Source organism: Lygodium microphyllum, chromosome 21 (genome assembly GCF_053477565.2).
Source record: "Lygodium microphyllum isolate KBCC chromosome 21, Lygodium_microphyllum_v1.1.10, whole genome shotgun sequence".
NCBI lineage: Eukaryota > Viridiplantae > Streptophyta > Polypodiopsida > Schizaeales > Lygodiaceae > Lygodium > Lygodium microphyllum.
Genome location: NC_141155.1, coordinates 94,631,117 through 94,646,450, shown reverse-complemented (window position 1 = coordinate 94,646,450; position 15,334 = coordinate 94,631,117). Strand labels below are relative to the sequence as shown.

Sequence of the window (15,334 nt, the reverse complement as noted above, 5' to 3'; positions counted from 1 at the left end):
TAAATCTTCTAAAATTGGAATTGAATTTCTTAGATCCATAGTTACCATTGGCTTGGAATTGCTATGGACGTCTGTCTCTACCTCGCAGCTTGGCTTCAGTGTCGTGAGCTAGTGAAATGGCGTCTTCAAGTCTAGCAGGCTTGAACATGTGAACTTCAGCGTAGTAATGCCCAAGGAGTCCAGACATATACTTGCGCTTGTTTGTTGCTTCAGGTACGTCTTCAAGCATGCGTAACTGGAGTAGTGCATTCCAAAAACGCTCTGTATACTGAGGAATAGGCTCACGATCCCGTTGCTGAAGAAGATCCCATTGCTTAATAGCTTTCTCATGAAATTGTGGAGGAAGGAAATTCTGCATGAACTTCTTCTTGAAATTCTCACAGGTAGCGGGACAATCTATACTCTTGCGTACTACAATCCACCAAAGAGATGCTCTGTCTACTAAATGATTAGTGACACACTTGATTTTATCTTTTTCTGTATAGGTTTCCTTATGGAAATAGTCATTAAATTGACTAATGAATGCAAGAACAGTTTTTCCCTCTCGAGTACCATTGAAAGTATGAAATTTGAAACTTCTTTTACTTATCTTTGATTCCTTGCGGATGGTTTGAGCTTCGAGAGTTGCACCGATGGTACGTCGGATAAGATCTTCAGATTGAGGTTCTTCTTTGTCGGTAGACAATCTTCATAAATTTGCCAGTTGAACTTGCAATGCTTGCCTAGCCCTTCGTTCTTCATGCAATTGCATCATAATTAAGTCCAACTTTTGCTCCATCGTAGGTTCAGGTAGGTCGCCTTCAGCCATAAGATCATCCATATGTGATTCCGTCATCTTGAAAAACTCAAAAGACCTTTCTCACTCAAAATCAAGTTAGCGGGATGAGCGTAGCTCAAGTTCGGGAATACAAGGCTTATATATTTTTGGGTGTAGCTTTCACAATCTTCAAAAAATCTGCGTTTTATCCTTCTTCGTATACTGAAAATGCTTCAGCAAACCTGCATATAGGTAGAGTACCTTCCAATGAACAACTTTGCAGTTCAGAGTTTCTGCGCATGAACAACCCTTCTATGAGTTTTGGACAGAAGTCAGTTTTGACTCCAGTTGACTTGGCTGACTTGCAGAGTACAAGACTAATGTGACTTGTAGAGTTTGTTGACTTGCAGTACTTGCTTGCTTTACGAAACTTGCAGAACTTTGACTTGTTAGAACTTGCTGAACTTGACTGGTTGTGTGTGACTTGAAGTTTGTTATGACTTGATTGATTAGAGCTTAAGTGATTAAGCTTAATCAAAGGGCAACAAAAACGTCAATTTGAGGGGGGGGCGTTTTGCAAGGCGGCAAAATTTGCGCTAATGTCCTCTAAGGCGCCACGAAAATTCGAAATTTTTAAGCTCTTTAAAGCTTAAGTTAAGCTTCTCAAGCTTTTAAAGCTTGATTAACTTATAAACTTTTGGGATTAAGAGAGAGCTTATATCTGTTCTTGATGACTTGATGTAGGAGAGTTGGAAGTGGTCCTCCGCCTCTGCAGACCGGTCCTTCGCGATCCGATGATGGAAACAGGGGTTCTTGATCGCTAGAAATCTGCCTGTATCGATCGTTCACGACGAGATTGACCGTAGAGCCCAATCGTTCCAGGAGCTCCGCCTTCGCACGAGATGGGTAGCGATTGGAAGCTCTTGATCTCAGCTTCGCTCTGATACCACTGGTGCACAGATTGAATGCTATACGCTCGTGTAGTGAATGCCGGAAGGTCCCCAAGAACAATAGAACTCTACTTTTTGCACAAATTACAAGGTAAAAAGCATGAACGACAAGAGCAAGAGACCAATTAGGTGCAATCTCCCCCCATGCCTTATGTGAGCGCTCCACAAAGCATGTATTTTATGTATTATTCATATTCAAGCTCAAATATTAGCCCAAATTACAAAATAGCAAGCTTTTAGCTTTTGAGTTTGCTTTAACACAAAATAGGAATAAAGCTAGTGGATGGTGCCCAAAGAGTCTGGCACGCCCAATACAATGTCCAAATAGAAATAACATAATCGTGCGCCCATGCGCATACAAAATAATAATAAATAACCGACGCCTCAATAAATAGGCGTGACAAATTATAGGCACCATGGCTAAGGTATGCACCCATCAAAATATAATCCATAAATCGAATACTCACTATCCTCCAATGCTTTCCTCTGCCACTGCTACTATCTCTACACATCAACTGAAGCATTCACAATCGTTAGTAGAATAATACAATTAAACCGACAAAAGTGAATACCTAGCAGTCTTCAGCTACATAAATAAATCAACTGGTTAGAAATAAATCCTAACCTTAATTTATTACGAGTGCGCACTCTAAACTCATAAATGTTTATTAATTTAATATGCATTTTACGGAATCACCCGCTATGGAATCACCCATGTACACACTAAATTAATGAAACACCCGAAAAGGACAGGCGTCCCCATCAACTTCTCGCACAAAGAATCCACTTTGTGTATGAGCCCCGGTCATCAAAGTTTACGGAATCCATCGTAAAACCTCACGAAATCCACCGTGGCACGGAATCCACCTTGAAATATGCCTCTTGGCATCACCTCCACTTACGCTTCAGCATCGTGTTGAATTTCCTCAATAGCAGTGGCCATTTCCTCACGTTGGGGAGCTCTCTGAGCGTGATCCTGCTTAGCGTCTTGACATCTCTTGGGAGCCATGGAAGAAGTTGATGGTTTTAGGCAATGCTTCCACATAGGGTTGGAGAGAGAGAGAGAAAGAGAGACTCAGTTGATTGCAGTAGAGCTTCGTCACGTTAATAGTAGCAGAGAGACTTTTGCACGGGTCCTTGTGTGTTCGTGTGTGTATGTATGTTTGATGTGATGCTCTATCCCTGTTTATATAGTGGTGAGAGGGGGAGGGGGGTAAAGAGAGGGCTCTTGCTTTTTGGCGTTTTTGATAACATCATCGATGACAAAGATTTTCATTTATTTCTACCCTGCAACTTGTTTGGATCATAACTTCATCATATGAACTCCAAATATAGACATTTGGGTACTTAAAATGATCGAAACACATTTGATCGACAAGCTAGTGCGAGCAGAATTGCAAATATCCATAAAAAACAGACGAAAATAACAATTCTTATAAATCACATTATTTTTATCGATCTTTTGTCTTGGATGACTTGTTCCCTTCAAAATAAGTATCAGTATATATTTGGATCCATCTAAAGTGGAAAATAAGTCATCTAAACATGATACTAGAGATTTCGGACTATTCTAGTAAACCAGTCCTACTTCATATAAATCCTGCAGAGATTCTGTAGTTTTTTCCATGTGTGGATGTGCAACATAAATCAATTTTCTTTGGAATGTATACGCACATTGTTTATTAAAATAAACTAAGTAATAGAGACATTACATACTTGGAGTATTCTAAAAGTAGCTTTGCAGTTTGAGAGCTTTTGCAACACATTTTGGAGAAAATTTGTTAATTCAAACAAGATCTATATGTGGACTAATGAGGGTAATGATTCGTTCTTGCATGTTATCATTTCTTTCTTAATATTTTTTCATTATGTGTGTGTGTGTGTGTGTGTGTGTGTGTGTGTGTGTGTGTGTGTGTGTAAACCTTATAGTATTGAAGTACTAGATACTCAACCTACCATATGTCAAATATAAAAATGAAAAGTAGTTATTCATCCATTGCATGTGGATAGATTATTGCTTTTGAAATCATTTTCAACAAGTAAGTAAAGATGAGAATTTTGCATCTCTCTAATGCAAACATGGCCATCTCACCCATGAAAAACAACTGATAAAGCATTGATAATGGCTTGATATTATAACCATTCCATATGGAAGCGTTACTAGATTCAAGAAAGCCTATTAAGCTTATGTAGTATACATGATACATAAAAAGAAAAGGTACACACCTGCATGCAAGCATTTCAATGCCTTATTGCTATTAGTAATTATTTTGCATTTTGGGGGATCATCTATCAAACTCAATTTATAAGATAATAAAAACACTAGTAGGGAGAGTGCATGCAATGGAGTGGACTCTTATATGGCTAGCTCACTATGTCTTTATCCATTTTTGACACTAAATTCATCATTATTGCTTATGCCCTTTTTGTGGCATTTTTTGCCACCTACATAATTTATACAATAAGATAAAAAATCATGGAAAAAGTTCTAAAGACAATAAGAAGCAAGGAGCCCCATGTCATTGGTTATTATTGTAAAACCCACCCTCAAGAACATAAATTTGGATGGTGTTTGTGTCCTTTTTGATAGATGGATATGCTCTCTTTCTTGTTGAGACTTCTTTCTCAAGCTTATCATATCAAACCCATTTATTAACACATATCACAACACATGGAATGAAAATAATGCAAAATTACTATAAAAACATAAATCAAATATTTGTATATTTTGCTATCTCTATCTCCAACACAATATTATGCACTTGCTCTTTACCCGGTCTTTGAATATTTGATATTTTTCCTTTGCCTAGTGTCTATTACACAAGCTACTCTTGGCCAAATGTGGATATCCACTTCATTTAATATTCACTATATTTTTGTTTATGTAAATTTCACAATTCTTGTTGTCTTTTTTGATGCCTAGGAGCTCTAGTACAATAGGAGCCTTGACTAGCTATGCTGGCTTAGATGTCTCCTCTTGCACATAATGTTGTCTTGTCTCAAAGTTGAATCCTTAGTTAATGGCAATGTAAACAAATAACACACTTGTCAATGAACAAAAGAAAAGCACTTAACAATGCATTATAACAGATTCCATTGATGACAATGCTTTCCCACAACCAAATCTCTTGTTTGGGAATGTTGATTGGAGAGCACTCTAACCATCATGGACAATCTTGACCCTCCCATGGTGCTAGTCTTTGTTGTAGATTCAACCACTTTTTCAAAAGAGGAGACTGGATGTCAATACCTCCATCAAGTAGAAGGTCATGCAACCGTCTACAAGAACTAGAGGATTGCTCACATTGAGTGATCATAGCAAACAGTAGAAACTAATTTGACCAATAATATTGCAATCCATGATTAAATCAAAGTAGAATACCTAGACCTATACTTTGTCTTTTTAGTGGCCATCGTAGTCTTCTCATTCCATTTAAGCTCATATAGCATAGAAAGAAGTCCTCTCCATGAGCTGGGTTGGCTGTACAAAGGTATCTATAGCCTTTATCCATTAGTCTATCCTCTTATTTTTCTACAAATTCATTTCTTTTAGTCTCATGTGCACTATCAAAAGTAAATTAATTCTTTCAAGCACACCTCCTCTCTAGATATTATAATATTATACCCATCCTAAAATATATCCAACATAATTGCTATTTTGTATAATCTTGTAAATAATGACAAAATAAGAAGTAATGGACTTAGAGAGCCTTACCTTCCAATAAGAAGTGCTAATAAAATGCACACATTTTTGTACCAAGGGAAATTCACATATTGTTGCCTTCTTTAAATTCCTTATGCTTGTCAACTTTTATAAATTGGCATCTGACTCTTACATGCCTTTGAATGTCATCAGTATACACTACATCAACATAAGAAATAAGTGTCCAATAACATGATAATTTCAATAAAAGTTATAAATACAAAATCAATGCAATTTAATGCACCATCTCTTATTCTTTTCTTTTCAAATGGTGACTCCGTCTTTAACCAATACTTTTTCCCCTTTCAAATCAGCCCATTCATTTGTTATTTCTTCCTCAAATCTTATATCGTTCCCCCCTACACATAAGTTCCCCTGTCCTTCATATTTTGAGATGTGATGTCCATGACTTTCTCGGAGGACCTATTCAGAGAAACTAGAAATCTACCCATTTTATCCATATAGGAGACACTATTAAATGATGGTATTAAACATGGCACAATGGGTGTAGCATGCCTTATATATTTGTATGTGACAAGCAAACACACAATAGGATAGGTGGAGGTTCCATCACTTGTGTTACCAAAAAAGAAGCCAACATATTCAACACGATACCAACCTTCACTTTCTCTCCAAGGTGTCACACATGATTTGCTATGTCAACAAGTTGATCTTTGCTTTCGTTGTCATACTCAATAACCTCTTCTTCTTCTTCAAGGAATCTTTGAAAATCCAATGATTTTTCATAAATTTTTTGGGTCCTCTTAGAGGTAAATTTTTCATTGGAGGCTTGAGTTAATATATCATTGCTAGCATCCTTTGCTATATCCTCATGGCTTTATCATCAATAAAAATACATCTCTTCTAGAGACTATGGTCATTTCTCTTCAATGGAGACTTAGATACAACATGTGATGAAGGGTAATTGACTTTGACTAGATGTTGAATTCAATGGAAAAAAAGTGAACAACTCTCAACCTAGCCCGAGAAAATGCAAAGTGATAGACTCTAGTACTTTGGGCAGTCAAGTCAAGAAACAACAAAAATTCAAGAACATAAGTTTAAGGTCTTGAATTCTTAATCTTTTTTGCACACAACTCAAATAAAAACATAGACATCACTTACTGGAGAATGTCGAGTGACAAAAGCATTCAAAAATAACATGCCTATTGTAGTTCTTGTGAAAAGAACTACAACAGAATATGAAAGTTTTGAGTTTCCTCACTTTTGCTCTTAATTCAAACAAAGAATTTTGCTTCTAAAACAATCACAATAAAAGCCCACCCAAACTAAGAGCCCAAAAAACTCTCACAATTTTAAAATCTTGTGTTCTCAATTTGAGATTTATGTGCTCCTTTCCTTTTAACAAAACAAGCTCTGTGCTAAAGACAATGCCTAACCACTAGTATTTTATGCTTTTAAAAATATGCTACCACGACAATACAATTTCAAATTGTATCAAAATGTCAACCATTCTTGAAAATTCAATAAATTTCCACAATTCTTATTGTTTTATAAACTCATATTTTACTTGAAAAAATCCACAACAAGTTCTTATGAGAGAAAGCCAAGACTAAGGCTATTGTTTCAATGAAAGATTGTTGTTTTAAGGTTTGAAGTTAACCTTACACGAGTGTTTTCCACCTAAACAAATTAGGTGCACAATAGCTAGTATGTGCAATTCAATCACAATATGCTACCCTTACATGAGTATTGGCCACCTAAACAAATCATTTGACAATAGCTTGCAATTCAATCACAAGATGTTGCCACTTTACAACACTAACAACATGTCGTTTGGCCTAACAAAAATAGTCCCCCATTCTTGTTAAGAGGATCAGGGTTAAGCGCATGCCTACTTATAGCATATCAATGTGATCAAATAGGTGTTGATGCATAAGATTGGATAACAAATATTGTGAGGATCCTGTGGCTCCAACCCTTAACAACATCCTTCAAATGTTGTCTATCTCCACTTTCATGATTGCAAGCAATTGTTTAGCATCATTATTGATATCAAACAACTTGGAAAGAATGTCCATTCCTTGCCCTTGTAGCTCTATAATTTTTGTCCCATAGCTTTAGGGGTCACAGTTGAGTCATCAAAGTTTTAGTAGCCTATTGGAAGGTATTGATGGCAACTTGGAAGTCATCTCAGACTCCACCCAAAGTTTTAGCTCTCTCCATTATGCTTTGTATGGTCTCTTGTGGTTGACCAAAATGTATTATGTGATTGATAAGGTCAAGGATAGGTGTATTTTCTATAGTGAGGGATTAGCTAGGACTAGGGTCTTGCCTAGTAGTGGGAGGCAAAATATCACGTCTACTTCAAGGGGCATGCACTTACATTATGATTGCAAGTCCTAGGATTCCCACTATTGACTTAGTTTATATGTTTGTATTGTTTTGTTATCCTACCCATTTTCAACAATTGCTTGAATATTGTTTCAAATATCCAGAGAACAACAACCTCTTATTTTAAGTTTTATGACTTCTTAGTGCGTTGTGTGCAATCATGCTTTCCAAGCAATTTGTGATGGGGTGTTTTTATCTCATAATTGTCACTCAATTAATTTGGTTATCCTTCAACTAAACTTTTTGAGTTTCTATTGATTTCTGAATGAGTTTCTTTGTTTTTGTTGTCTTGCCCTTTTCAGTTGTCTTGTGTTTTGTTCAAATAATCTTATGGTTTGTGTTGTTTAATTGTTTGATTGTCTATATATTATGTATTCTTTCATGTTTTTTTACATGCCATTCATAATATTTCCTTCTTTTTTCATAAACTCTTACATCATCTACAACAAAAGTATAGATGAAACTTATGAGCTCAAAGCCTTTATTGTAAACAAATTGGGTTCATGATGCCATCCGGAAAGGTTCTCACAAGTTGAAAAAACTAAATAGGAAGGCATAACATATCATTGGATGGGGAATATTGCTACTTTTAAAGTTACACCTCAAGCATGATTTTCTTAGCTTTAGTATGCTTACATAGTGAGGGATATGTACTTCCCTCCAACTAAATGCATTTCTTTGCAAATACACTGTAAGCTTTAAGCTGAATAACATATGTGAATATATTTTCTCTTCTAGTAATGCGAGTAAAAAGGTAACCTCAAAAGTTTCATAATGGTAGCCTCACCCTCATTTGTCATTGTGGAATATTCCTTAGAATCCTAAAGAGAGTAAAAGGCTCAAAAGTGAGTCCAAATCTTCCCTTATGTAGATTATAACTTGTAGATATGTTTTCATCAACAAGTTTTGAGACTTTTAGAAAGCTTGAGTAGTACTTTCTAGGACATGCACAAAGAACTTGTAGAAATTATCTTTGTTGATTAGATCACAAGTATTTTTTAGTAAAGGTAATATTTTTATATATTATGTGCAGTATATTGTCCCCTCAAGACTAGTTGTGTATGGACATATTGAAAATTTCCTTGTACCAAGCCTCTCATCTCTAAATTGAGACATTCCAGGTGAAGCAATAGTAGATAGATTTTAAACTTCAAATCTCCCAAGATATTTAAAAGTTCATGAACCTTGGAAGGATATTAAGAAAAGTACACTTATTATGGTTTGTACCCCTACATGCCTTTTTGCCTTACTTCAAAACAAAAAAGTTCTAGAGAATGATGATATCATGGCTAAGTAGAAAAATTTTAAAAGAGAATTTATATGACATTATAGGATTATTTTAGAATTTGTAGTGTGACCATAATAGTGAATTTAGAGGATGACTATTTTAGAATATATAGAGTATGACTATAAGGGTAATTTTATCAGGTATAACACATGCCCTCATTCCTTGAATTTGTCTTACAATATCTCTCAATGATCTCTTACTATGGATTTTTATTATAGAATATATAAACTTAGATTGGGTACCTAGGATCCTTTAGATTGCATTACTATGGGCTTTTATTATAGGAGATATAGACTTAGATCGGGTACCTAGAATCCTTTAGATTTTGATGTAAATTGCATGCCATTTAAAATTTAAGGTGTAAGTTACTCCACATGAAGAAGTAAAGCAAGTTTATGTTGTTGAGAATCAGAGTTTGCAGCAGTAGAATGTGTGCACAAGAGGGAGAGAAGAGCTCAAAGTACAAGAATGAAATCTTACTTACTAAGTTGCTTAGAGTACAACTTGGGTACACTCTCTCACAAATGATAGTGACCCATAGGCTGTTTATATAGCCCTTTGCCAGCTAGGGTTAGGGTTTCCCCTGCCCCTAGGGCTATTCACACCCATCTACCCTTATACTCCCTTGCTTACAGTGGGTTTCTATGCCCATCTTCTAACACCCCCCCTCAATGCCAGGGTGGCATTGGATTACAAGGCATGTAAAAGATCCCCCCCTTTTTGGGATGCCTTTATAAATTAGGCTTACAAGGTTGTTTTAGGTAGATGATTTAAATAGTCGAAATAGTCGATCTTCAGATGAATTGGAGACATAGTCGGCCACCAATTCTTTCGGTATTTCAGGAGTGTTGGGGCATTTACTTGTTATATGCCTTGTCTTCTTGCATTTGTTACATTTCATCTTCTCGGGATACTTCTTCCAGCAGTTGTTTACAAGATGTCCTTTTTTCTTACAGAAAGAACATTTAGTGAGAACTGTATGAACCAATACTTGTTCACGGGAATTTGAAGTTGCCTGCAGTTGTTGCTTTCTTTGTGGTTCCTCTTTTCTTCATCCAAACAGGATTGAATGGTACTTGCCAAAGTAGATCTGGAATGTTGGTGAGAGTGGTTTCAAGACTAGGAAACACCTGTTTTACAACTTTTAGGAGAATAGCAATAGCATCTTCTTCAAGTATTGGAGCTTGTACAGAAGCAAGCTGTGCCGTAAGTCCCTTCATATGAGAAATGAAATTTCCCAAATCTTCTCCTGAACGATATTCCAAGCTAAAGAATTCAAATTTAAGGAAGATTTTAGTATTCTTGTTAGTGGCTTCATAGAGCTTTTCAAGCTCATCCCATTTTTCTTTAGCAGTGTTTAGTTGATCAACATGATGAATTAGGGATTCATCTAAGTGTAGCATTATGATTGCTTGAGCCCGTTGGTCATCCTCTATATCAATCATATTTGCAGAGTTTACAACTCTACTGCCTTAAATAAGAGGCCAATACCCTCTCTCCATCATTTTGTATTTTATAAGTACTTGGCATGGATGGAAATCCTTACCATCAAACTTTCGAATTTGAGGACGGACATCAGCATATGTTGTGGTCATTGGGAAGGTCTTACCACTTGTTAGGACAAGGGCAGTGTCTAGTCCCTTACAAACCTTTCATTGAATGCGGAAGCAATTTAGACAAAGTGAAGTTAGAGTTGCAATGAAGAGAAAGGCTGAAAATCATATAAGTGTAATATTTCCAGGTATGACTTTGGTGGTTCTTTCTTATGTGCAAGCTTCTTCCGTGGTTTAATAGTCTTTTTAGGTTTTAATGAGGTAAACCTAGACTGGACTTCAGGCTCCTCCTTGTGGTATGGCTTAGTGGATGAAGCTTGTGTTGGGCACGGTTTGTCTATGATCTCAATGCTTGTTGCTGATGACTCCGAGGAGAGTATGATGACACTCATGCTATTGATTTTACTGACCAAAGTACTTGAGACACTGTCACTTACGGTATGCAATACACTTCTTGTGCATAATGGTCTATGTGTTCATTTTACACATAACCTTACAACAATATATGAAGAGGAATAAAAAACTCACTGGGTTTTAGTGAATGCCCAGCAAGCTATTCAACTGATGATTTACGATTAGTGTTAAGAGAACACTATTGTTAAGCTTAGTGAAGTGCTTGAATGGAACCCGGTTGGAAGTCGGCTTCCCGATGCTTGGTGATGTCCGTTAATCATGCCCAAGAGCTTTACACTCTGGAATAGGATTCAGAGACTCTACTTCAGTGATTAGAATCACTGTTAATGAAGCTCAGAGTGTAAAAATCCCAAAATGTCAAGCTTGGAGCTTGTTGGCTATGGCTGCCCAAAAAAACACAGTTAGGGTTTAGCTTGTAGCAGCCAACAGAATAAGAATTTCCCAGAGCCCTCTTAGGTGAGGATAGCCCACTTGGGGGGCTATCAAATCCCTATGATAGTGGCTCGGATTGCGTCGCCTGCTGCCTGCGTTTCAGCCCGAGATTTGCTCCTATCCAGACTGCATCATTTTTTTAAATCTTGACAATGCTGGCCTCACACGTGGACAATGCCAATGTTTGAACTGACAGGGAGCTACGCCTTGATGTAGGGAAAATATCTCCAGAAGATATCTCAGGCTAATATGGCCTCCTTTGTCCTCCTCAAGTCCTCCAATGGAGGTAGGTTGCAGGCAGCTATGGAGGAAAGAAGGATAGAGTGAAGAAAATGACAGCTAATGTGCACTTAGTGATGACTGATGCTAAGGGAAGCAAGGGAGATCAGAGATGGCTCTGATACCATGTTGAGAATCAGAGTTTGTAGTAGTAGAATGTGTGCACAAGAGGGAGAGAAGAGCTCAAAGTACAAGAATGAAATCTTGCTTACTAAGTTGCTTAGAGTACAACTTGGGTACACTCTCTCACAAATGATAGTGACCCATAGGATGTTTATATAGCCCTTTGCCAGCTAGGGTTAGGGTTTCCCCTGCCCCTTGGGCTATTCACACCTATCTGCCCTTATACTCCCTTGCTTACAGTGGATTTCTATGCCCATCTTCTAGCGTATGTTACTTCCCAATGGATATTAAAGGATGTTCAAGATACCTTAAAGTTCCTTTGATAACACAAGCCCTAGATATACATTTTCAAGGCCAATGGCACTCAATTAAAAAAATAATCGAATGCTCTTTATCTTATATGAGTTGTTTACCTCCTACTATTCTGAATCAATAGTACTACAATTAAAAAAAGAGTCAAATTCTTGTTATCTTATATGAGTTATTTACCTACTATTGTTATAAGATAAAGAATCAAATGCTCTTTATCTTATATGAGTTGTTTACCTCCTTCTATTATAAACTTTGAACCATGAATATACAAACAATTGACTTGTTCCTGCTTAATGGGATTTTTGTGAATAAATATATGGTAAAAGCTTCATTTACTATTCAATATTCATACATAAACAAAGTATTTGAGTTACATGTCCAGAAGGAATTGATTACGTCAAATGAGCTACAATAGCCTTCATATTTTGATGTAGGGTAAAGGGGTCAATAAAGTAGCGCCCTCCAAAAGGAAAACACACCCCACCCCAATTGAGTGACAATTTTACAAGAAAGATGTGGCTATTTCAACCACTTAACAATATAGTATGAATTTTTTAAAATTACAAGTGAGCTTAACTTAAGTCAAACGATTGATCCATGTAAGTTTTTTTATATTTTAGATTTTGTAAAACCCTAAAGCAATGTATCCTGGAGTGTCACTCTATTGGTCCCTCACTATTCCTCTTTTATGAACCTTTCATTTGTAACTAAGACTACTTGATAAAAATATCAAAATATCCCAATATTTTTTCTTTGAGCTCTATATAATATAAATAGTTTGACCATTAATTTTTTTTAATGCAACTCACTTGTAAATTTTTTTCATAATGGAGGATTGTTAGATGTTAATCTGTTGGCCCCTTTACCCTACATTGGATGGCTTTTGAACTTGAGTTGTAGGTTACTTAAGATGAAGAAAGAAGGTTATAGCTCCTCCCTAATGGACATTAAAAAGTATTAAAGACACTCTAGAGGCTCTTCACAAAACAACACAAGTTCTGGATATAAGTTGAAGGTCAATGATGCAAAACATTGGAAAAATAGATAAATGCTCTCTATCTTGTATAAGTTATATACCTCTAATAGTTGTACTTTTTGAACCAAGAATATATAAGTACTTGACAATTTATTCTTGCTTATTAGTATTTGTGCGAAGAAACATTTGGCCAAAGCTTTTATGCTATACAATAATATCTCATAAACAAAAAATTATTTAATTTATGTATCCAAAAAGATATAATTTATCCTAAGAACGAACACACACACACACACACACACACACACACACACACACACACACACACACACACACACACACACACACACACACACACACACACACACACACACACACACACACACACACACACACACACACACACACACACACACACACACACACACACACACACACACACACACACACACACACACACACACACACACACACACACACACACACACACACACACACACACACACACACACACACACACACACACACACACACACACACACACACACACACACACACACACACACACACACACACACACACACACACACACACACACACACACACACACACACACACATTTTTTGGGTAATATCCAGTGCAGTATATTTATGTGCTCACAAATTTACAAGTTGGGGAACCCCGAAAAAGGGGGCTATCCCAAACTATCAGAAACATAAAAAGAAAAGCTCTATGCAGGAAGCATCCATGTCACCCTCATAGCTGGCATCATATAGAGATTGCCGCATTGAGGCTTGGAAGGATTCATATTGATGGTGATTTTGGCAACCCAAGTATGCCAAATTATGATCACTCCAGATTGTCCAAAGAGCCCAATATCTCACCCAAAAAAGAAAGAGTGAGTATTGAGACAAAGAACACATAAATCGGCCAAAGAGCCATAAATGTTTCCCAAAGCTATGACTTGGGAAACGAAGCCAAAGCGAATCTGAAATTCTCGTGAGGAGGATCTTGGAACAAGGAGAATGCCAAAATAAATGAGGGACAGTCTTTGACGGAGCCAAACATCTCAGACATGTGGATGATGCAATGTGACGTTTAGCAAGTGTGACCCCCACTGACAGTGTGCCTGTCAAACATCTCCAAAGAAAAAGCCTTTGTTTCAGTGGCATTTTACACTTCCAGAGCATCCTAAGATTCTTCCGCCACCATGCAAGAGACTTCCTTAAGTGCCACAGAGAATTAGCATGCTGCTGAATCCATGGGGCAGGCTGAAGAAGCTTGTATACTTTGATGGAAGTTAAGGCAGAAAGAGAGACAGGACGAATGCATGTAGCAAATGGCTGTAATTGCCAATCCATAAGCCTGTCTTATCAAGCATAGGTGGAATTGGTAGAAAGGGATGTAGTAAATCATCAATTTTCTTCCATATAAACCTATGATGCATTCCCAATGCATAAGAGGTCATGGCCCGAGGAAAGGATAAAGTATATCCTCGATCATCCACCACATCCTGTATGTATCTAATTCCCAGTTTCATAAGATTGTATGCCCGAATAGGTTCCTGTAAAGCAAGAGGAATGTCAAAAATGGCACTCCAATGAATGCTTTCTTTTCACATGGAGTTTGCCCCCAAACAACTATCAGAAGCCCATTTGACCTTAGAGAGAACCTGTTTCCAAGTATCAAAGTAGTAGAGAAAGGACAGCCAGGTATTTTGCCCACAAATTTGCCAATGACAACCTCCCAGAAATCTGTAATCCAATGACCATATGCAGAAGTGCTCATGCTGGCACACATGGATGCTAGCATACAAGTCCGGAAGAAAGTATGCAACATGGTAGCCTTCCTTGAAAGGACGTGATATCTTATATTGAGGATATTTAGTCCACCATGCATCCTTGGAGAGCACACCATTTCCATCCTCATGAGTCTCAATGCTTTCACAACAACTTTTGTCTTCTATAGCATCTCCATAGCTTGAGACATAGAAGTAGAGATATCCCTGGATGACCAATGCAGCAAAGAAAAATAGAACTCGACATAATACATAACAATGGATTGTACTATTCTGAGCCTGACATGAGGGGGCCAAGTAGAAATCTTCCAGTATTCTAGTTTATGTTGCAGTCTTTGGAAAATCCATTTCAGTTGCATTTTCCTAGTGATATGCCATCCTATGGGGTATCCCA

General features: G+C 37.1%; 1 pseudogene; it reads right to left on the bottom strand.

Moving 5' to 3' along the window:
• Positions 1 to 13,849: 13,849 nt before the first annotated feature.
• LOC148018300 (uncharacterized) lies at positions 13,850 to 15,059 on the bottom strand (annotated as a pseudogene).
• Between the last annotated feature and the right edge of the window lie 275 nt (positions 15,060 to 15,334).